The 24,428-nt window shown below is 46.0% G+C and overlaps 1 protein-coding gene across 1 annotated transcript in view; it reads left to right on the top strand.

Moving 5' to 3' along the window:
• Positions 1-24,428, top strand: part of LOC146813672 (cysteine-rich protein 3-like) — a 596,787-nt gene that overhangs the window by 250,740 nt on the left and 321,619 nt on the right. The window contains exon 2 of the mRNA XM_085610169.1: positions 19,362-19,472. The gene's annotated coding sequence lies outside the window, so the exon portion shown is untranslated. The remainder of the gene's footprint in view (positions 1-19,361; positions 19,473-24,428) is intronic.

The raw sequence follows: 24,428 nt of genomic DNA, 5'->3' as shown, positions 1-24,428 counted from the left end.
CCAGAGCCTCAGCCAGACCAGCGATCAAGGCCCTCCACTGGCTCCCTATTCGACAAAGGGTAGAATTTAAGGCCCTGTGCACCGCACACAAACTTCTCAATGGTCTTGGCCCTGCCATCCTGAGAGACCTCGTCACCCCTTACAAAGCCCCCAGATCCCTACGCTCGGACAATGAGCGGCTGGCCAACGTCCCTAGATACAGGAAGGCACGCACCGGCGGCCGTCGCTTTTCTGTAAAAGTCTCCTCCGGATGGAATTCACTTCCTCGCCCTCTGAGGACGGAACCCAGCCATCTCCTGTTCCGGAAAAAATTAAAAACGTTGCTGTTCCCAAAATAAGGTCGCCTGTCCCCTCTGGTCTCTACAATGTTAAAGCGCGGGGATGCCTTCGGGTCACCAGGCGCTCTACAAATCGCTAAATAAATAATAAGTCACTTACCTTTGGTAATGCTCTTTCTGGGGAAGTCTCAATCTAACTGCAGATTCCTCACTGCCCTCCAGCGCCTTGTTCTGTGGGGTACCACTTTTTAAAATTAAAAAAAAAAAGTCTACGTTAGAATTTATAACTTTGGTGCCAACAATCGTTCACTTTCAGCGTTTGAGAACATGGAAAGAAAAAGACAAGAAACGGGCGTTACAGATATAATTACCTTGTGCTTCTCACACATTTATTCTTCAAGGGTTCGAGCTTCACTCCCTTGCCTTCCAGCTGAACTTCTGATTCAGCAAGATCTCTAAAGCCGCCTTGCTCTAAACCATGGATTTGACCACACGCAATCTATCTCCAGACTTCTCCCATTCTTACCTACCCAATTAGTCGATTATCCTGTCATCTCCTACCCAAGCGACCACTTTTTTCCGCCTTTAATATATTTGAGATAAAAAATAAGATAATTCATGCCGTGGAAGCAAATTAAATTAGTTGCAGTTATTTTATCTAAATTTGGTTCAACCCGTTCACTCTGTCCTGTGGCATCGCCACCACCACTCCTGGCCTATGCTCCATCCAATTCTCCATGTAGAATCTTTCCCTTACCTCTGATGCCAGAGTTCATCGTGTAGCGTCTGGTCCATGGCTCCTATTGGCCTAACGAATACCATTCCTGGTCAATGCACCAGATTCTATTTAAAAAACAAAAAGAAAACACCCAGGATAGTGCATAGTAATTTAACATGCATTAAATAGACATTAATAGCAAGCATTCGAAAATTAAGCAAGCCAATTGCTGTTTAAATGGACCAGATATTAGTTCTTGATTAGGCAGAGAATGTAGGTCTAAAATCCTGCAGTGCAGTGTTTCACACTTTCACTGCTGTGCCTTCTAGGAAGGTGCATCCATGCATTGTGGACATGGTCAATGAGATCATGATGGTCAGGAAGATTATGCTGGCCATCCCATAGGGTTTCTGGGAGCCATTTGCCCAAAGGATTCATGATGGACAGAATGCAGCGAAATATTGAGTGTTTGCACCAGTGTAGTGCTTGGAGGGCACCCTTTCAACTGAATTTCTTGGAAGTGTTCAGGCGTCCGTCATGAACACGCCCTTTGTCATGGACATTACTCTAGCCTGTTCTGGGAGAATGATAGTTTTCATAACCTGCTCAGTGTTCGAGCTATTTAAAGAGTGTTGTACCACAGCACAATCCCTGTAAGTGGTGCCTGTCTGCTAGTTCCTCCAACAATGTAGAAAGCTTGGAGGCTACTAAAGACTCTGCATACTGTCATCTCCCAACTTAACCACCAATCTTAACGACTGCAGCAACTGACAGCGGCCTCTGGCACAGTGGCAGTTTACACAATTCATACCAGCAGGGGCAGCAGTCTTCCGATTAAACCTTACCTGCTGCACCCCCTGCCCCCCACCAAGCTGCTTTGAGTTGCCCCTTCCTGCCCACAGCCAGCTGGTAGGAAGCAGGATCTGTTATTTCATACCTAGCTGGAAATCAATCATGTAAAACCAATGGGTTATTCAGATTGTTCATACGGGCAATGCTCTGCCTTTTATACTGTCCCGCCACATATTACCACCACACTAGAATAGATTGCGGTAGACCATGCCTCAATTTTAATGCAGGAATCCTTCAGGTGAAAAATTATCTTAAATGAGTTCCAGTCTCCGAGGTGAGGAAAAGCAGGAGGGATGGGGGCCTTAGGCCTATTCTGGACCTCTGGTAGTTGAGCACTTCTTTGAGAAAGGAAGAGTTAAACTGGAGAATGGATGATGACCTTGGCTTGGAGGATGCTTGTTATTCTCACTTGCATAGAACCCCCAGGTCAACGCTGTATCCTCATCTTGCTTCAGCACGCTCCGCCTGCTTCAAAAGACATTCAGATGGATTACCACAGAATCCAGAAAGATGATCACCCACGCATTCATCACCAGCAGACTACTATGGCAACACACTATGCCGGCGTCACCCAGAAACTCATCGGGAAATTACAGAACATTAGAAACGCCTTAGCCAGACTGGTCCTCAAGATCCCCCACCACAGCCACATCACCGAACACTTTCAATTACTCCACTGGCTTCCAGTCAACATAAGAATCACTTTCAAACTCCTCACACATGCCTGCAGAGCTGTCCACGATGCAGGACCTGCATATCTGAACCCCTGCCTCTCCATCCGTGTACCCACCAGACACCTTTGCTCCGCCCAATTTTCCCTGGTCATCGTCGCTGACTCAAATCGGGAATGATCTCAAGATCTGGCTCATCGACTTAACCACTGCACCCAGACAGATTAGCAACTCCCTCTGCGCCTTGATACCCTCACAGGTGAGTAATCGCGCTATATAAACCCTGATTGATTGATCATATACTTGTCCTGTAGACTCCACTTACAGATGCCACAATTAGTGTTGCCTTTAGGCCTTGCCTCAGCCTCTTTTGAGTTCACAAAAGTGATGTGGTGATTGATCACAGCTCATCTTCAAAGGTGAAGGATACATATTTTCCCAAATGCCAATGACTAGCTGCTCAAAGCGGGCTTGCTGCAGTCGGTCTGAGACCAACTCAACGAGAATGCAACTACCACCTTAAATTCCTTGACTCATCAGCTAGCAAAAGTCTATTGTGAGAGCCATACAGAGGATTACATTCACAGATATCCTGGAAACAGTAGCATTTATGGTCTTTCAACCATTGTAGTGAGTCCAGGTCATTCAAGGATTTGACCCCTATGTGTTGGGCTCAATCCTGCATCTTGGTGAAGGTGGTTCTGAGTTATCTTGGGCTCTTTGCCTTGTGCATCCTCCTCATCCTCTGTGTAGGAAGGTGGAATCTGACTATATGGTTGCCCCCACTTTTGCCTGGTGTTTTGCTGGTTTATGACTTAGTTGGACTGGGATCCTGCTATTCAGGGCCCCAGTCTATCTGCTTTCTCTGTAAAATGGTTTCCATGTACACTAGGTACATTTCTAATTGGATTCTGGAGTGCCTTATAAGCCCCTAGTATATGGTATACTATGTACCTAGGGCATAGGTACCTCAGAGGCCTACCAGGGGCTGAAGCATGTATTATGCCACCCCTGGGAAGCACTCCAAAATGGCACCACAGGTCTGCTACTGCAGCCTGGCTAAGGTGATGCTTGCACCCCTTACAGTGGTATAGGCTACCTATATCACTACCATTACACACACACACACACACACACATAAAACCTATAAGTCACTCCTATGGCAGGCCTTAACAATCCTGAAGGCAGAGTGCTTGGTTTTCATGTGAGAGGGTGCCCCTGCATGAGCAGAGCCCCTCTGCAGCGTTCGGAGTACCCCCTCTGATGCGGTTTGTGGTGCAGCCTGACCATATACTCTTAAGTACTTTGGGATGGCTGCACCGAAACATGTCATGTTCGGTGTCAAATGCTTTGGAATACTACCCCCCGCCAGTTCTGGCAGCGGGGGTAGCATTCCACCCTTCTAGAGGGCGAGACATGTTCACACTGGTCTAACCCGGTAGGACTTTCTAGAGCCCTGGCATCACAAAATGGATGCCTCTGCCACAGACACGGGTCTTGCCTCCTGCTGCTGACTGAAACTCCGGCAGGGGAGGCCTGCACAATAGGTTTCCTGTCCCAGGGAGGTGTAACCCCCCCCCAGACAGGCAGATGTGTATTGGGGCTGGGTGGGAGCACTCTCTGGTGCTTTGAAGTCCTGCACTGGGGGCACACTTGGTGTCCCTGTGCATAGTCCAGTTCAAACCGGTTGCAGGGGCTACCTGCCCCTGCTCTGGCGCAAAACTGGACAAAGGAAATTGGTGTAACCACCCCTCTTTCCAAACCCTCCCATAGGTGGGTCCCTAGAGTATGTCCAACCCCCAAACTTAGTATAAGTATGGGAACCCAGTCCTTGAGACTTTAGATTACCCTGAACAAAACTCTGCAACATATATCCTGAACCTTCGACGTTCTACTTTGACTAGAAGACTGAAGAAATCTCCCTTGGGGTCAAGGAGTGACTTCCCTGCTTGGCAGGCACCAAAGAAGCAACTGACCGGTCTGCATCGCTGAAGCTCCCGCCTGACGCCGAAGTCTTTGCATCACTAGAGGTGGATTTCCAGACTTCCCCGAGGCTACCCTGAGTCCACAGCAAAGCTGAGGCCTGTGGCTATCGTGGGTGACGTGAAACCATGACCCCTGGACACCGTGAACTTTTGCAGCAACACTATCTTCCTGGTCTTTCTCGAAGTTGTGCTTTGGGCTCTGAGTAGCCCCAGCCTTGAGCACCACCTGCACCGAAGATTGCTGGCCTCCACTCCACGAGTGACCCGTGGGCCAGTTTCAAGTGCGACCGCTCGAGGCTCCTTGGCGATCGCTAGCTCGTTGGCTAGTAGGTCCCCACAAAGGCAACTCCTCTTCTGATTGGGTTTTCCTGGTTGCTCCAGACGTGCCCAGACTTACCCTCGCTGGGTGAGTCCCACAGACCTTGCTGGTCTGCACCGCAGTCCTTTCTCTGATTTCCAGTAACTTGCCGTTGCCAAGGCTTGTAGGGTCCAATCTGGTCGCCGACACCGCAGCACAGCTCTAATCCAGCTCCTGGTTGTCATCGGCACCTCCTGGACCTCGTGGCTGAAGAGTCAAGACACCCATCAACTCACCTGAAGCACCCGACATCTGTGGGCATTGGTCCATCCTACCCTTGGTCACTGGTAAGTGACTCAGACTCTGTACCCTCTGCTTTCAGGTTCCTTCAATCCTAGATCCAGGCTTGTATTGTTCGGACACTTCTCTTCACGGCAGCAGCACTTCTTCGCCAGCTCCCATTGAAATCGACGACGCGACCTGACACCAAAAGACACCTATGCACCCGGCTTCCCTGAGTGAGGTAACACGAGTACTCTGGTACTCTGGTGCTTCCGTGGGTGCTAGCCCTAGAACTTCCTAATTCCAAAAGGGTTTGGTCCTGACTCGATTCGCTAGTGTCCCTAATCCTTAAATTTCCAACCGCGACATTGCCCATAGAAGCTAACGGGAAACCGTGGTTGTGTTTACACACTGCACACGGCTCAGTGTGTCCCCTGTGTCACTACTTTGGGTGGTTCCTCGGGGTCCCAGCGATGCTCTAGGCCTTGTCTAGTTCAGTCGTGGTTCTTATACCACTTTATTGGTATATGGTTTGGTATGCCCCTAGGGCCCAAACGTGTATTTTTGCTATTACTGTTGATTGCTTACTTGTAAATTAAGTACTTTGAACTCCAGCCTCATAAAAAGACTACAGGGGTGTGTTTTATCTTAAATACATATATTTTAAATATATACCTGGTGTGGTTGTCCTTTCATTTGGTCATTCAAGAGATTATAGACTGGTAAAACAAGCTGCTTTACATTCCTTCAAGACTTAGCCTGAAGGCTGCTCTCCATAGCTACCACTAGGATAGCTTTCAATAAAGGTGGTCTTTAACCTATCACCATAATGGGTTGTTTGGACTGATACATGGTGCCCACTATAACTAGTGGACAGCATACATCAAGCCACCTTCTCACCCTCTGCACCAGAAGGCACAAGCAGCCCCTGAGGTAGAATGTCCAGTCTTAGTGAACTCCACATCAGGGGGACTAGTCCAACTCCATCCAGATCTCACAGGAGAGAGCTCCGGTTCTCCAGTATTGGGGTGTCTTTCATAGATTCACATGCTTGTATATTCCCCGTCGTCAAAGTGGGAGTCCCACGGTACATAACATAGCAATGCAGTAATAACATAAGCCTAATGGGCATAAAAGAAAGTAAAAACCATAGAGTTTTCATGGATAGACAACCTGTCACCTTTATAACATATTACTGTCATTATGTTTTAGTCCAAAATCCAGCCCATCAGGCGTCCGCACCCTCTAGAACCCTCTCCCCAGAGGCTCAGGCCCTCAGATTTTCTACCGCACGTCATGTGAAGGGAGTCTCCCTGAGCTTGCTCAGTTTTTCTTCTCATATCTCCTCAGAACATTACCTCTATGATGTCTACATCCAAGAAATCCCTCTTCAGACCTTGTGGAAGTTGTGGTAAACTGAGGCTTCATTCTGAAGACCCTCACAAGAAATGTATTTATTGCTTATATCCTGAACATCAGGTAAAGCACTGTAAAATTTGTAGAACCTTCTCTCAAAAAACTTTAAAGGACAGAGAAGGGCGTCTCCTTCTGTGGCTACAGAAGTTGAAGACTTCAGAAAATCCTCTTTCAGATGTGGGGAGTGTCTTCAATCAAAACTGCTCCCTCCTTGAAGAGAACAAGTGACTCTCAGAAGGTTTCTCCAAGACCTAAAGTGGTGAAGAAACATCATGGAGATAAGACCACTACCCAACCTTCTACTTCTAAGGGGGTGATTCCCCCCCCCCGGAGTCTATCTGAATCCTTTACGCCCCCGAGATCTGAGTTTTTACCTCAGAAACTGCCTCTCTCGTCGACGAGCTCTTCATCGCTTCCTCCGTCGACGAGAGCTGCCGTCGTCGCATCTACATCGACTTAGACCTCTGTCTATGAAGTCAGCTATGATCCTGTCGTTAAGGTGAGACCCATTTCATCTACACTACCTTTAACTTCGTCGTCGACGGCAATCAAACATAGAAAGAAGCAGGCGTCGTCTAAGGTGGCTTCGTCGTCGACGGTGGCTCAATGACTAATTTCATCATCAGCAACAACGGCGTTGACTCCATCTCAAGATTTGATACCACTAAGGGCTTCAAGCTCTCTGCTTCAACGACGACATTCCTCTTTGGATACCCTGATGCCAATTAAAGCTCCTTCTCAGCCTCCAGAGGTGCTTTTTCGTCTGATGATAAGGAATCCGAGGATGATAGATTTCTGGCTGCTCGCAGTCCCTCTGAACTTCTAATAAAATGTCAGGAATCAGATGATGAGGTTGAGGACTTACAAGAGGACGATTACTCTACTTGTGACACACATCCAGTTCCAGAACTTCCTATGGCGCAACTGCCTTTAAGTCTTATTTCCAACCTTCAATATATGTTGGATGATTATAACCGCCGTTTTTCACGGTCTGTGCAGACTTCTCCAACGCCGCAGACACCTCAACAACCTGTTTTAAATAAAGAAACAGTAGTCACACCTACATCGGCAACAAGAGTTCGACATCTTGCGGTTACTCAAATCATAGAGGAAGAGGTTGTCGAGGAGCAGGATGATGAAGTTGACAAAGAAGAAGGCGAGCTTGATGGTGGTTCCTTTCTTTCTGAATGGGACCACTATCAAATACAAACACCATCTCCTGCTGATCAAGCTCCTTTTGGCTTCTCTACCGGTTGACATTGGTGGTTTTCATTTGCTCATGGAAAGAGCAGCTAAAAGATTTCACCTTCCTATGACCACCAGGGAGGAGGACTGTTTCCTATATGATTTTAAGGATCAACCTCAAAAGCAGGTCCGTTGTATTCCAATTATTGATTTTATCTGGCAAGAGGGCCTTAAGTTGATGCAAACTCCTAACTCCATTCCAGCTATCCTTCCTAGGATAGATAAAAAATACAAAGCCCCTCCAAATTCTCCTGCTTGTTTAATTTCGCAAACAAAGCCTCATTCAATCATTACTCAGGCAGCTCAACGTCGATCCGGAAACCCATTGTCTCCTTTGTTGGGACCACCAGATGGAGAAGGTCGACGCCTGGATGGTATAAGAAAGAAATTTTCCACTATGGCGGCAACTACAGTACGGGCGGCCGAATCTTTAGCGATCCTGGGCCGTTACGATCGCCAAATGTGGTCAGACATTTAATCTCTAATTGACCTTATCCCTGAAGCAGCTAGGCCAGAGGCATTAAAGATTCTCCAAGAAGGGGAAAGGATTTCCTCTGAAATTATAGATTGCGCTATTGATGTGTCCTCTACAGGGCTTCCGACTTTTGGCTGGTGCAGCGGTCCTCAGGCGTCAGGGCTGGTTACGGGCCACGTCTTTTCGTCAGGAGGTACAAACAAAAATACTGGACATGCCTTACGACGGTGAATCACTGTTTGGCCAGCATATAGACGATGCCCTTCAAGCAATTAAAAAGGACACTGACAAGGCTCGTGCTCTTGGGTCTTTACAATTCAAAAAGCAGCCTTTTCGAGGCGCAAGAGGTCGTGGTTCCTCTTCTTCCTTTCGAGGAAATTCGAATCAATACAGGAAAGGACGGAGCCGCTACTCCTCTCAGAATCAACAGTCTTATAGGCAACAACATTCTTCCACCTACAGGCAATACAGAGGAAAATCTTCTTATAGAGGGAAGGATTCCTCCAAGAAACAATGACTCTCTCTATACACAGTCGCAAAATCCTCCCGCTTTTTCAAAACTTGGAGGTCGAATCTCCCACTTCTACTCCAAATGGTCACAAATTACTACCGATCAATGGGTTCTAGATATTGTGCGCAGGGGACACGCATTGGAATTTGTAAAGATCCCTCCTAATCTTCCACCAAAAGGTCCCCCTCCTGCCCACTTAAAAGAACTTTTGAATCAGCTAAAGATTTTATTGAAAAAGGGCACGATCGAAGTGGTGCCACAACTACAGAAGGCCATTACAAAAATGGGGTTTTCCCAAGAAAGTCAAGGACCTGGGAATCGAATTAGTACAACAGACAATGGTCCTGACTCAAAACTTTACGAATCAGCAGTATGTCATCCAGTTCATTATTTGTTAAGCTAAGAGCTAAATACCATTTCGTAGAGCTCAAAAAACTCAATTTTGATACTTCACCATGAAGCGATACAACATCCACTGATTAATTAAACGATATTTATTTATGTACAACAATTTTGGTTATATAAAAAATTCGGCGCATGGTTGCTCCAGAGGGAACGTGCATAAGATAAGGGTGCTAAGAAGTGAATGTGTAAGGTGAGAGATATCAGAGAATAGTGGAGAATAAGGTAATTAACAAAAGTACACGGTTTACAATTCACCGTACAAGGTGTCCTGGTCACGTAACAATGAATACAGTCATAATTTCATGTACAGAATCAAATTCATATTTAGCACGTTGGGTGAGGGACGTGTACCAGGCTCATTTATGAGGGGGTGTCGACGTTTCGACCCGTCTTAGGGTACAGAGGTAATTTAATGCCTTGACCATGCGGGTCTTCTTCAGGACAACAAGGGGGGGGTTGGGCAACCTGACGGGTTCCTCAGCATAGCTTGAGAATCTAAAAACAAGGGGCAAAACAATTGATCAGGATGTTGTATCGCAGATGCGATTGACAACAGGCAAGGCGGGTGTGTGCTTACCTAGTGTAATTCCAGGGGTGGTTCAACCATGGATTGCTAGTGGCAGTAGTACACTGACCATACGTGTGCTCTGGTCGGATTATATTTCATGAAACACCGGAACTGAAAATTAAATAAATGAACAGTGTAAGGGCGAAGTCGATTCGCTCAAATACGGAGATGGAGAATGGAAAGGGAGAGTGATGTTAAAACAATAATAATAATACCTGCGGCGCGGACTCAATCCGTTCTGCAGCGTATTCACAGGGAAAGGACTTCAACTTAAGCTTCTTATTTCCGAGTGCTGGCCATTCTAAGGGACAAGGTGAGTGATATAAGTATCATTTGGACAGCGTGGTGAGCTAAAAGGTCAAGAGGGCCTACCATCGTCCTTACCTGTCTCAAGTACAGGATGTGTTGCTCGTGGCGTCTCAACCGGCGTCTCAACCGGAGGAAATACGGGCGCATGCGCCCTAGACATATAGCAACCGGGTAACCGTACACGTAGTGACGGTGCGTCGGTAAGAGTCAGAGTGAAAAGACTCACCGAGGCGTTAGGTCTGTAGTTCCAAAAGGGCTACTGATCTAAGTCTGAACTCCAGAAGACTTGAATCATGGTCTATAGTGCCAGGAGTACATAATGATTTAAAATTGGGGGCATGACTCGTGGTTCAATAAAATCATTGGTTATGTCACGCATCGATGAGATATGACAATCATGATAATTCTCGGCAATTCAGGGATCCATAGTACCAGGAGAGCATAATGATTTACAATGGGGGCGTGGTTCAATAAAATCATTGGTTATGTCACGCATCGATGAAATAAGACAATCATGATAATTTTCGGCAATTCAGGGATCCATTTAGATGAATATACAGTTCATGAGGCACCATCATTTCTTCAAATACGTAATTAACACCAAGGACTAACGGCGACGGACAGTAGAACAGCAGTTCCAACACGTATACAATACATACAATTACATTCAATTAGGCATAGGCTGTAAATGTAGAGGCCTAATTGTTACAGTATCGACCAAATGAGATCCAGGGCACTCAATACGGGGGGGGAAGAGAAAAGAGAAACATATTTCACACTATTAATCAGTGTAACCAGAGATGGTATCCTAACCGGTACTCATAATGGAAATCTGTCTATTGATCTCCTCCAGCTCGTTCAGCCCTCTGTGGATGGTGTCCAAGGAATCTATCCATCTACATTCCCTTCTGTTAAGTGTAATGCTGAGGTCACCTCCCCTGGGATTTGGCTTGATCTTTTCAAGGACCCACCATTTAAAACTGTCAGCCGCATGATTGAACTTTGTAAAATGGTCGACCAAGGGTGCTCCCACTGTTTTGCAGCGTATACGGCTGCAGTGTTGGAGAATGCGACACTTAACTTTTTGAGTCGTCTGACCCACATACATAAAGTCGCATGGACAGACAATTGCGTATATGACATCAGATGAGTTACAGTTACTGAAACCCTTCAGAGTGTGTACCTTTCCGTGGTATGTGAATGTATTAGTTTCTTTGGTCAGAGGGCAAGCTTTGCAAGATCCACACTTATGGTGTCCCGTAACGGACGGGACACCCCATAAAGTGGTCTGACCGATATTAGGTGGCATGGGTAATAGAGATTTGACCAAATGATCTCGTATGTTTTTCCCCTTCCTGAATGCATGTAGGGGGATGGGCATGTTATCCAATTCGTCGGACACTAAGTGCCACTAAGTGCCAATGTTTGTTAGCTACACGAGTCACCATCCTCGTAGCCTCAGAGACAACCTACCCTTTGGGCAGTTCCTGAGGCTACGTAGGAATTGCTCCAAAAAAGAAGATTATTTTGATGAGTCTGCCGGGCTCCTATCTAGGTTGGTGGAGCGCGGCTATCCCATCAGGCTTCTCAAAAAAGCCCGGAAAAGGGCGTGGCATAACCATAGGGAATTTCTGTTGACCCCTAAATCTAAAGAGACCACCAAAGAAGATCGCTTGGTGTGTGTCACAACATTCTGCACAAAGAGCAATGAGATCAAAAAGATAGTTAACAAACATTGGCACTTAGTGTCCGACGAATTGGATAACATGCCCATCCCCCTACATGCATTCAGGAAGGGGAAAAACATACGAGATCATTTGGTCAAATCTCTATTACCCATGCCACCTAATATCGGTCAGACCACTTTATGGGGTGTCCCGTCCGTTACGGGACACCATAAGTGTGGATCTTGCAAAGCTTGCCCTCTGACCAAAGAAACTAATACATTCACATACCACGGAAAGGTACACACTCTGAAGGGTTTCAGTAACTGTAACTCATCTGATGTCATATACGCAATTGTCTGTCCATGCGACTTTATGTATGTGGGTCAGACGACTCAAAAAGTTAAGTGTCGCATTCTCCAACACTGCAGCCGTATACGCTGCAAAACAGTGGGAGCACCCTTGGTCGACCATTTTACAAAGTTCAATCATGCGGCTGACAGTTTTAAATGGTGGGTCCTTGAAAAGATCAAGCCAAATCCCAGGGGAGGTGACCTCAGCATTACACTTAACAGAAGGGAATGTAGATGGATAGATTCCTTGGACACCATCCACAGAGGGCTGAACGAGCTGGAGGAGATCAATAGACAGATTTCCATTATGAGTACCGGTTAGGATACCATCTCTGGTTACACTGATTAATAGTGTGAAATATGTTTCTCTTTTCTCTTCCCCCCCCGTATTGAGTGCCCTGGATCTCATTTGGTCGATACTGTAACAATTAGGCCTCTACATTTACAGCCTATGCCTAATTGAATGTAATTGTATGTATTGTATACGTGTTGGAACTGCTGTTCTACTGTCCGTCGCCGTTAGTCCTTGGTGTTAATTACGTATTTGAAGAAATGATGGTGCCTCATGAACTGTATATTCATCTAAATGGATCCCTGAATTGCCGAAAATTATCATGATTGTCTTATTTCATCGATGCGTGACATAACCAATGATTTTATTGAACCACGCCCCCATTGTAAATCATTATGCTCTCCTGGTACTATGGATCCCTGAATTGCCGAGAATTATCATGATTGTCATATCTCATCGATGCGTGACATAACCAATGATTTTATTGAACCACGAGTCATGCCCCCAATTTTAAATCATTATGTACTCCTGGCACTATAGACCATGATTCAAGTCTTCTGGAGTTCAGACTTAGATCAGTAGCCCTTTTGGAACTACAGACCTAACGCCTCGGTGAGTCTTTTCACTCTGACTCTTACCGACGCACCGTCACTACGTGTACGGTTACCCGGTTGCTATATGTCTAGGGCGCATGCGCCCGTATTTCCTCCGGTTGAGACGCCGGTTGAGACGCCACGAGCAACACATCCTGTACTTGAGACAGGTAAGGACGATGGTAGGCCCTCTTGACCTTTTAGCTCACCACGCTGTCCAAATGATACTTATATCACTCACCTTGTCCCTTAGAATGGCCAGCACTCGGAAATAAGAAGCTTAAGTTGAAGTCCTTTCCCTGTGAATACGCTGCAGAACGGATTGAGTCCGCGCCGCAGGTATTATTATTATTGTTTTAACATCACTCTCCCTTTCCATTCTCCATCTCCGTATTTGAGCGAATCGACTTCGCCCTTACACTGTTCATTTATTTAATTTTCAGTTCCGGTGTTTCATGAAATATAATCCGACCAGAGCACACGTATGGTCAGTGTACTACTGCCACTAGCAATCCATGGTTGAACCACCCCTGGAATTACACTAGGTAAGCACACACCCGCCTTGCCTGTTGTCAATCGCATCTGCGATACAACATCCTGATCAATTGTTTTGCCCCTTGTTTTTAGATTCTCAAGCTATGCTGAGGAACCCGTCAGGTTGCCCAACCCCCCCCTTGTTGTCCTGAAGAAGACCCGCATGGTCAAGGCATTAAATTACCTCTGTACCCTAAGACGGGTCGAAACGTCGACACCCCCTCATAAATGAGCCTGGTACACGTCCCTCACCCAACGTGCTAAATATGAATTTGATTCTGTACATGAAATTATGACTGTATTCATTGTTACGTGACCAGGACACCTTGTACGGTGAATTGTAAACCGTGTACTTTTGTTAATTACCTTATTCTCCACTATTCTCTGATATCTCTCACCTTACACATTCACTTCTTAGCACCCTTATCTTATGCACGTTCCCTCTGGAGCAACCATGCGCCGAATTTTTTATATAACCAAAATTGTTGTACATAAATAAATATCGTTTAATTAATCAGTGGATGTTGTATCGCTTCATGGTGAAGTATCAAAATCGTACAACTACAGAAGGGCAGGGGGTTCTATTCAAGGTTCTTCCTCATACAGAAAAAGTCGGGAGAATGGCGTCCCATTTTGGATCTACGCGCTTTAAACAAGTATATAAAGACACAAACTTTTCATTTGTTGTCCCTTCAAGAAGTACTCCCTTTTCTATCCCAAGGAGAATTTATGACAACTTTAGATCTCCAAGATGCTTATTTTCATCTTCCCATACTGCCGAGACACAGAAAATTCCTCAGATTCAGAGTGGCCGGAAAGGATTTCCAATTCAAAGTTCTGCCATTCGGCCTTCGTTCTGCTCCCCGAGTGTTTACGAGAGTCCTTGCACCGGTGGCAGATTACCTTTGTCTACAAGGAGTGCAAATATTTCCATATTTAGACGACTGCCTACTGAAGGCAAAGTCGTTCGAACTAGCGTCCAAACAAACTCTATTATGCAGGTCCCTCTTCCAATCTCTGGGCCTCACACTAAACATGGGAAAATCTCAGTTTCTCCCGGCTCAAAACAGACTATTCTTGGGAGCCATTCTAGATACCAGTCAAGGGAAAGCTTTTGTGTCACACGAAAGATGTCAGCGTCTTTGCGATCTAGCGACTTCTATCCATCTAAAAGAGTTTGTTTCTGTCCGACAGTTGAAATCTTTCCTAGGGATGTTGTCCTCATGCATTCCTCTAGTCCCTCACTGCCGCTTGAAAATGAGACCTGTCCAGGAAGAATTGGACAAACAATGGACTCAGGTCTCCGGATCTTTCAACGATTTAGTCAGTCACACATCGACTAAAAAGAGCTCTTTTATGGTGGACTCACAAAGAAAATGTCTCCTCAGGGCGTCCATTTCTGGCGTACATTCCACTATTCACCCTCCCTACCGATGCATCTCTCGAGGGTTGGGGCGCCCACTTACAAGGACTGACGGTGAAAGGCAAGTGGTCTGTTCAACAAAAGACAAAACACATCAACCTTTTAGAATTACTGGTCATTTTTCTGGCTCTGAAAGCTTTCTGAACCATCATTCAGGGAAGCACGGTGTTGATCCGTACGGACAACACAACGTGCATGCACTACATCAACAAACAAGGAGGCACGAGGTCCGTCTTGTTGTCCCTTCAGGCTCAACAAATTTGGAATTGGGCGATTCAACATCACATCGTTCTCCCAGCAGTCCATGTTCCGGGAGTGTCGAACACTCTTGCGGATTCCCTAAGCAGATCGTCCATGACCAATCACAAATGGGAATTACACCAACCCATTCTGGATCACATCTTTCAGCTATGGGGTCCCCCAAATCTGGATCTTTTTTAAACATATCTGAACCGAAAATGCCTGTTCTACGCAAGTTGGCTTCCCCAACCAAAGTCATACGGGAATGCCTTTTTTGATGAACTGGTCCAAAATATATGCTTGCGCTTTTCCACCAATACCTCTAGTCCCCAAGGTTCTGCGGAAAATGAGGAAAGAACCCTGTCACATTATTCGTATAGCCCCCCGATGGCCTCGTCAAATCTGGTTCACGGAACTGCTGCTCCTGTCTCAGTGCGAATCGATCATTCTTCGCCCTCTTCCAAATCTTTTGACCATGGAACACGGACAAATTTGTCATCCCGATCCTGCATCTCTACATTTAGCGGCTTGGAACCTGAGCACTATGAATTTGTGAATTTAGACATCCCTTTAGATTGCAGAGAAGTCTTGGCTAATGCTAGAGCACCTTCAACGGTGAAAACATATAAACTCAAATGGAAAAGATTCTGTTTATGGTGCAATGAAGCACAAATACATCCTATATATTCCAAGCCAGAACAACTTTTGCCTTTCTTTTTGCACCTAGCGAAATCAGGCCTCTCCTACTCTACCCTTAAGGTTTTCCTAGCAGCAATCTCACGATTTCGACAAGATGGCTCTAACTCACTTTACTCGTCAAGAGTAATTCAACAATTTTTCAAAGGGCTTTTTCGGATGTTTCCTCTGATACGTCGGCCACCTCCACCTTGGCATCTAAACATTGTATTGGCACAGCTCATGAAACCACCATTTGAGCCAATCCATAAGGTCAGTCTCAAATATGTCACTTGGAAGACTTCTCTACTCCTGGCTCTTGCATCCTCCTGCCGGGTCAGTGACTTGCAAGCGTTAACCACTAAACCACCTTTTCTTCAATTTACTAAAGACTCTGTCCTGCTCTGCACCAATCCGGCTTTTATCCCCAAGGTGCCATCGGATTTCCACCTTAATGAGCCGGTTGTTTTAAAAACATTTTTTCCAAATCCTCAAATTCCTGCAGAGAAAACGCTTCATTCTTTGGATGTCAAAAGATGTCTCAAATTTTATCTTCAGAGAACAGCTACTATTCGTAAGAATGACCAACTCTTTGTTGCCTACGGACAGATGCGACAAGGTCATCCGGTCACCAAACAAACTATAGCACGCTGGATATCTTCTACTATTGCCTTTTGCCATCAACAAGCAGGAAAACCTCTTGCTTCAACCTTCTAGCGCATTCCACCAGGAAGGTTTCTTCTTCTACTGCGCTATTTGCTGGGGTGCCTCTTCAATCCATCTGTATAGCGGCAACATGGTCCAGCAGACACACCTTTACGAGACACTACTGTCTGGATGCTGCAGACAACACAGACACGGCCGTGGGACAGGCAGTCCTTCGTAATATTTTTAAATAAGGTGAGCCTCTGATGCTTCCCTCCTCCTGTATACAAGGTACATTTATTTATTTGTGTGTGTGTGTGTGTGTGTGTGTGTGTGTGTGTGTATATATATAATATATTTTATATGCCTATAATCTTTTGCACTGGGTATTGCTATTGCTTTGATTCTTATGTACCTTGTATTATTCTGATATCAATGCTCACTACTCTTATTCAAGCATGTGAATCTATGAAAGACACCCCAATACTGGAGAAGAACAAAAGCTACTTGCCTATAAACTGTAGTTCTCCAGTATTGGTGTCTTTCATAGATTCACATGCGACCCACCCACCTCCCCTCAGAGGCTCCCATCATGTATTTGACTTTTATGTCACACTTGTGCTACGAAAATCTGAGGGCCTGAGCCTCTGGGGACAGGGTTCTAGAGGGTGCGGATGCCTGATTGGCTGGATTTTGGACTAAAACATAATGACAGTAATATATTATAGAGGTGACAACTTGTCTATCCATAAACTCTATGGTTTTTACTTTCTTTTATGCCTATTAGGCTTATGTTATTACTGCATTGCTATGTTATGTACCGTGGGACTCCCACTTCGACGACTGGGAATATTCAAGCATGTGAATCTATGAAAGACACCAATACTGGAGAACCACCTTTTACAGGTAAGTAACTTTTGTTCATCTGCATTTGCGGCAGATAGATGTCTACCTGATCTGTGTCATGTCCCTCTTCTTCAGCCAGACTTCACTCGTGTGACAGATGCATCAATGTTAGGTTAGAGACGGCACCTGGGAGAGGTAGCGATTTTAAGCCTTTGGTGGAGTGATTGCCCTATATGTCTGATGGAACTTTGTTCACTCCGGCTGCCCCTAAAAGCCTTTCTACTGACCATAAGAGAAGACTAGTGCAGGTGCTCATTGACAACATGACTGCCATGTGGTACTGCAACAATCCGGGCAGGGTGGTGGTCCTGGATCCTTTGCCAGGCCTTGCACCTTTGGAGGTGGTGGAATAGCAACAGATCTCCCTGGTTACCAATCACCTGTGGTGATCCCTGAATGCCATGGCTGAAGAGCTGACCAGGCATCAGCTGGCAGAACCGGAATCGTGTCTCCATGTGGTGGTACATAGCATCTGAACAGTGGGTTAATACCCTGGTTAGATCTGTTGGTCAGTCAAATGTGCAGGGTCACAAGTTGCATATTGCAGTTCCCTCCAGGAAAGTTACTCGGAAAATTCATTCTGACTACGAAGGTACACGGGTCTCCCTGATGTGTCCCCGCCATTACTAGTCTTCCTTGAGTTCTGAGGAAATTAATGTCAATAGTCCTGGACTGGAGCAGGAGAATGCGGTACAGAGAGCCTGTGCATTTGCCCTCTGATGCGGTCAACTCTTCGGGAAAACCTCCTCTCTTAGCAGCAGGAGTGGGTCCCTCACCCAAATCTCCACTCCCTACCCTGTCCTGTGTAGACTGAGCGACGAAAGCTGAGCTCTCTCAGATAACCACCTGAGGTAGAGGATGTCCTCTGCTGCATGATGTACATCAACAAAATCTATTCATGCTGAATCCTTAGGGATGTTTGTGGTCTGGTGTGGGATCTGTCATCTGGATCATCTGCAGACCAGGCTTTCTGATGCAGTGTTTATTTGGTCATTAAGTCCTTTGAATGGGCACAATCGAGTGTTAATATCGGTTATCTGCTCTGTTTGTATTTGCCTTCTCTTAATCTGTTGTGTTTTTTTGTTTTTTTATGCCTAACTGGAATTTTCACTCTTAAATCCTATTTCATGCCACAATTGGACCTCAGTTTGGTACTCACATTCCGTATTTGTGATACGCAATTGGATTCTATGCATAGTTGCTTCCAGCTTTTAAGATTTCAAGCAATCTCTCATCAGTCACTTATGTGCTCCTAATGAGAAGATAAGGAATGTTTGAGCCTGGTGCGAATGGGTGGCACTTATGTGGACTCCACGCCATCACTTCTTTAGAGCCATGCGCATCACGTAGCAGTGCAGGGAGAGATTGCTGGGAGAGTTCTCCGGATTCAGCCTGGCTCCTGGGATCTTCTGGAAATGAAGTATCTGTGGTTCTAGTATCCACCAGAAAGAGCGTTACTGAAGGCAGGTACCTTTCCGTTGTGTATTCATATCTTCTAAACATACCATATCCAATCAGAGGCGGTAATAGTTATGATTGTTACTGAAATGCGTTGTATAGTGCCTAAAGGATTGAATGAAAGGCTAGACTTCACTCTCTCTATAAAAAGGGAAAACTGCAGCCAGTGTATATAGACAGGCCATATCATGTGATGAGGGAAGGGTTATGGGACAGAAGGGAGTAAAGTTATCTCGGTCGTAAGTAACCGGATGCATAGTACGAAACTCAAGAACCATTTATATTTCGAGAGCTTTGCATTCTGAATTAATTGACTATTGTTAGGTTTGTCGATTTCCCAATCCCCTGCACTCCCCCACCAATATTTGATTTTTGTGGCCACATTACATCGGAGCCCGCGTTTTTCCTTAACCGGTATGTTCTATTTTTGTTGTTTTTGTATGTAGCTAAGGTGTGCGTTTGTTTCTCACCTGTTATGGAAAGTAAGTTTTAATATCAGTCAAAAACATTTGTGGTGGAGCTCAATTAAACAGTAATAAATGTGAATTAATGGCATGTGTGCCAGCTGAGAGGCTGGGTGCTATCCTGTATGGTGAATCTGCTTTTCTTTCTCTGCAGCACGATGGAAAGCCTTATTGCCACAAGCCCTGCTATGCTGCTCTCTTCGGTCCCAAAGGTAAGAAAGACCAATTCAATAAAGATTATTCCTGTCGGGAACTTGTGCTTGCCTTTTCAAGACAACCGGGCTCTTATGTCCATATTTAACGTGCAAAAATGATGTCTAATTTCACCATTGTAGAAGGATAAGCGCTGAATAAAACCTTGGTGCAACAAAAAGGCCCCTTAATCAAAACTGTCAGACACTTGCTTTTTGTGTTTGAAATTAGTCGAACCCATGGGCGGATTTCCTCAGAAATGTTCTAGATTCCCTTTAATAATTCACTTGGTATCTGAGGATCGAGGAACATTGTAGTATTAGTTAGACAATCACGCAAGTTATGTCCTTGATTCTTTCTACACACCAAGAGGGTGCCCTATAGTTTTTCATAACTTGCCTCGTTACATTCAGGCCCTACTAGGTCTCAACATACACCTTCGTCTCCCAAGATTCAAGTCCTTGGCACTGGAGGTTTTTGTATGGACCATAGGTGCACGTCCGCCATCAACTAGTTTTTCAGCGCTGGTACATATGTTTCGATGGCCAGTTTTCACTTTGTGCGTTTAACTTCCAGTTGTCATGTATAGGACACCAAGGCATACAAGTACCACTGAACCCATTGTTCAGTTGATGTTCATGTTTTTTCAACAGCCATGCAAAATAAAAATAGACTTGTATCATAGCACTCCGGTCTCTGCCATACTTTTGGGAATCTCTCATTGGAATTGGTGGATTTGGTAGTTAAATAACACACTGTCTCTTAAAAGTGTGCAATGTTTGGACTGAATGAGTGACTATATATCCAGGCAGCTAGGTTTTTTTTTAGAATGTGTCCTTAGTATGTTGGTACTCCATGAGCAAAATAAATGAAATCTGAATAAGGTTTCTAGCCACAAATTCCTTACCTTAAAATATAGCCCAGGCATCAGATTGGATCTAGAAATTGTTAGTGAGTAGTTCCCTTGCACGCCGGTAGGTCGTGTCGTTTGGCTCCATGTGGCGCCATCCGCGCCTGAAGTGACATGCACAGTACCTATATAGGTGCCACCCAGCTTGCTCACATCAGTGGTTTTCTTTCCGCAATAGTCTTCTCAGATCTGGAGAAGAGCTCCCCCAGTCGTTTTTGACTTACCTTTTTTTTGACGTTTTGTTGAGTTTTTTGGAGACTGTCTGCTGGTCCGTCAATGTCTGCTAGGAAGGCTGGTATCAAGCCGTGTGGTGCTATTCTTCGACAGATGTCTGTGACTGCCCACATTTCATGTGCCTCTGGTGCTTGGTGTGCAACCATGACAACAAGACCCTGCATCGGTTGCCGCACCATGCACACCAAGGCCTTGAGTGAGAGGTCCCTCAAGCTCCTCACAGCTTGACGTGCGATACAGCAATGTACTTAATCTTGGTCGAGAGTAAGGTCCAGAGATTGATCGCAGAGCTATTCAAAGTGATGATTGTCACAGTTGAGGTCATCTGGAAAATCAGTAAGTCCCACCTATTCAAGAAGCTGAAGAGATCTTAGACTTCACCACGTACATTAAAGTCATCCGATGAGCCGGGGGAGCATCAGCACGCAAGGCCTAGCCTTGTGGTGGAGCCTGCACCTGGTCTGTCTCTGCGCCATCCAGAGCGACCCCCGCCCAATTACACAAAATTCATGATGCCATGCACCTCATATGCGTGTTGCTTCCTCGCTGGATCGCCTTCATGCCCTGCTGGTTTGGGAGGGGCCCCTACTGGTCTTTAGCTGGTGAGTTTGCCCTCTGCACGAGTCAGTGATGCCGGTCGAGCCACCTCAAACTTCCCCACCGCTTGCTCCAGTGCTGATGCCATCCCCATTGTCATCTATTACTCCAACACTGAGCTGGACTGGTGGTGTCCGGCGCTGACTAGAGCGAGGGTGGGAGAAAAACACTCTTCATTACGGAGACAGTGCCTTATCATATGATATATTAAGGGTAATGGGGTAACCCAGTATCCCTCCGAACCTGGTAAATCTAGCAGTATGCATTAATAGTTAGTTGTGTGGGGAAAGTTATATTTCTTTAGCATGAGCATTAATTACTTGCAAGCACTGTTTTTGGCAATGCAAATCAATTGAGCCTTGGTATAGACCAAATATTACAGGGCACCAACACAATGAAGTTTGAAGGTATATTCTCTTCCAGGGGATCCTCATCAATAGTCATAAGCACTGAATATTCCCGCCCATGTGCGGGGACCCCGGAAATAATAAAATTATATATGAACATATATATACAGCTCTGTATATGTATAAACCTATATTATTTTTTCCCAAGCAAATGCAGCCCCCATAGAAGGCTAGACAATGTAGACACAAATATCCAATAATGCACCATAGGTATAATAATACACCTAAATCTTTTTATTTTTATTTTTTTTAATGAGGTACAAAAAACTCATGATAAAGAAAAGAGAACACTGTGCAAAACACAGATCCGCAAAACATTGTTAGCCTGCAGGCTGCATTGCAATACAATACCATAGAGACTGAAAAGCCTTGTACAGGTAAAAACTGGCACAGTGCCTTTAAGGCAGCCCTGACTCCAATATCCCATCATGCCTCAGGGGTGACAGTTGGGTCAGTTGTTCTTTTCCGCTCCTTCAGCCAGGACCCTGGAATTCAGCTCTTCTTTTTTGACTTTTCAGTCAAGAATTGTTACTTTTATAGTAATTTTTTGGGCTTCCTCTTGTTAAATTCTGTCAGGGAAGCGTATTCCTGTGGATCGTCACTGAGAGGTGAGGAGTCCAGGGGGAGTCATGCTTCCAAAAGAAAGTCCACGTCGACGATCGATCCGGCGGCGAAGCGCATTTGTTCGTCGCCGGCAACTTCGACGTCAAAGGATAGACATCGCTCAACGTTGAAATCAACACCAAGAGAAAAGTCGACGTAGCATGAAGAGCACAGGCGTTCGACGTCGAAATCTACATTGACGTCGAGGCAAAGATCGTTGTCAAAAGATCCGGGAAGATCGTCGACGTCGAGACCTGATTCGCCGTCAAGAGAAAGGCGATAGTCTTCGAAAGTGCTGACGACGTCGAGGCAAAGCTCATCGTCGGAACATTCGACGTCGAGGCGGGTGCCTCCATCGGAGTCGATGTCGAGGCGGGTGCCTCCGTCTGAGTCGACGTCGAGCCTCCGTTGGAGTCGACGTCGAGGCGGGTACCTCCGTCGTCTAAGGTCTCCAAATCTTCGGAGAAGATAGTGACGTTGAGGCGAGATTCCCCGTTGGGTTCTAGGCCTCCGTCCAGGACAAGTCCTCCGTCGACGACAAGGCTCTCGACGTCGAGGCAGGACACATCGCCGGTTATCCACTCGGCGTCGAAGTCCAGATCTCCGGTGATAGGCCGATCACCGTCGAGACGGTCCCCCGTGGTGGAATACCAGGAAACATCACACATTCGTCTGACTTTCAAGAAAGTATCGAGACGCAAATCTCCTCATAGATTGGTATATACCACATCGGAGCACGATTCATCTCGTCCGATTTCAATCTCACCTTCAGCCTCTGAAGGTTCGAGATCAAGATCCGGATCACCGGAGGTGTTGGGTCTCTCTCCAGCTCCTCCAGTGGAGCATACGTCTCAAGACGGGGACCATACTCTGCCTCAGAGCCCCATCAGGGAAATGCCTCAGAACACTTCAATGATTCAGGCAGGCAAGGATTCCTTAACAAGATTAAGGACTCTGGATCAGCCATCACGACCAGCAAGATCCAATTCTCTAGGAAGAGAATTCCAAAGGCGCTCACGCTCGCTCAGAAGGCGATCCAGGTCCACCTCTCATAGAAGAGAGTCAATCAGATCGGGGAGAAGGCGGCGGAGGTCCCCCTCATCCTCCTTGTCAAGCCGTTCGTCCAGAAGGGATTACTCACCCGCACTCTCAGATACTCCACCATCTAGAGTGTCGCCAGTGGACGACATCACCACCTTCCAAGATGTGTTGTGCAGAGGAGCGACAAAGTTGAACATTCCCATGCCTGTTCAAGAAACCACCTCCTCTGTCATCTTCGAGACCCTTCATGAGCGAGCGGTGTCTCGTCCACTGTTGCCTTTAGTCCCTGGGTTGCTTAAACCGGTAATGGATATCTTCGTCACGCCAGCGACTATCAAATCTGTGCCGGCGCGGATTCTTAAGAAATATCATCCGGCTCCTGAGTATCCTCTATTTCTCAAGGTGGACCCTCCACCGGACTCTGTGATCATGGCTGCTGCCAGAAAAACTCATTCAGTGGTTTCGTCATCCACAGTGCCGCCGGATAAGGTAAGTAAATCACAAGACTCTTGGGGGAGAAGAGTTTGTGGCTCGGCGGCCTCTAGTCTGAAAGTGGCTAGTGCCTCAGCGCTTTTGGGGCGCTACGACAGATCACTATGGGACTCCCTTCAGAGATTTATAGAAAAAGTATCTTCCGAAGACAGAAAGGACTTTGAAGAGATCTTGCACGAGGGCAGCCTAGTTTCAAACCAAGTGATAAGCGCAGCAGCGGATGGAGCAATGTTGGCAGCACACTCGTATGCTCATGGGATTTCCGCCAGAAGATCTTCTTGGCTAAGGCTGACGGCTCTGAAACCTGAAGCACAGGCAAGAATTCTGAATCTGCCTTTCTCGGGTAGTTCGCTTTTCGGTTCTCATGCGGATGACGAAATGGCTCGAATGAAGTCAGAACTCGAGACCATGAAAGCCGTGGGGCTAGAGAAACTGTAAGAATTCCGTCGCCGTAGGGGAACCGACAGGCATAGCTACCAACAGAGGGTTCAAACCCCTCACTGGCAGAAAAATCAAGGGCAAAAGAAGCAACAATTTCAGTCCCGCAGATCATCCAGGCGACATGGAAATAACCGCCAGGCAGGCAGTGGAAACAAGGCTCAAGGAAAGCAATGAGAGACTGCTTCCTCCAATGCCGTCCACCGCTCCGGTGGGAGGAAGTATTGCAAACCATCTTCCAGAGTGGCAATCCA

The sequence above is a fragment of the Triturus cristatus genome, chromosome 6 (genome assembly GCF_964204655.1).
Source record: "Triturus cristatus chromosome 6, aTriCri1.1, whole genome shotgun sequence".
In the NCBI taxonomy this organism is placed as follows: Eukaryota; Metazoa; Chordata; class Amphibia; order Caudata; family Salamandridae; genus Triturus; species Triturus cristatus.
Note: the sequence above shows the minus strand (reverse complement) of the source record. Positions and strands in the feature narration are given on the sequence as shown.